We start from the raw sequence: 892 nt of genomic DNA, 5'->3' as shown, positions 1-892 counted from the left end.
GAACTACGTGACGCGAGGCTTGAATAAAGGTGGTATTACAGCACCACTGGTTTTCAGCTGACCGCTAAATGAAAAACATGGGAAATGCCACAGACCACTACAGCCTAGACTTAGAATATACTCAGAAATGGTGTTGTCCTCTAATCTATATGCAGTGCCATACAGCTGTCAATTAGGCTAGCCATATAATAAATAGCTCTACAATATGATAAGTAGCCTAAACCATCCTGGACTCATGGGTAGACTTAACATGGTACATGTAATTCCGGGATACTCCAATTAGTATGATATGTTAGGTTTGTATGGTATGTATTAATTTGTGATGTGCGTCATCCATTTCATATGATATGTTCCGAATTGCAATTCGTCTGCTATGTTACGAATCGCAATTCGTACAATATGTTATGAAAATGTATGATATGTTATGATTTCCAATTTGTTGAGGCTAATGTTAGCTAGGTGGCTAAGTGGCTAACGTTATCTATTAAGGTTAGGTGCTAAGGATAGGGTTAAGTTTAGGAGTTAGGTTAAAGGGTTAAGGTAAGAGTCAGGGGAAGGGTTAGCTAACATGTTAAGTAGTTGAAAAGTAGCTAAAAAAAGTAGTAAATAGTTTAAATGAGTGAAAATTCTAGTTGTCTGTGGTGAGATTCGTTTTTTGCCTTAAGTAACCTTCTGTTTTATATAACCATGCCAAATGTAATATATCATACTAATTTGAGTGTACCGGATTAACATGTACTATGTTACATCTCGTCTATGAGACCGGGCTGTCCAGACATATGTGCCCCACAATAATATTTGTATTATTTAACCAGGCAAATCAGTTAAGACAAATTCTTATTTTACAGTGACGGCATACCCTGGCCAAACCCTCCCTTAACCCGGACGACGC

Source organism: Oncorhynchus kisutch, linkage group LG28 (assembly GCF_002021735.2).
Source record: "Oncorhynchus kisutch isolate 150728-3 linkage group LG28, Okis_V2, whole genome shotgun sequence".
NCBI lineage: Eukaryota > Metazoa > Chordata > Actinopteri > Salmoniformes > Salmonidae > Oncorhynchus > Oncorhynchus kisutch.
Note: the sequence above shows the minus strand (reverse complement) of the source record.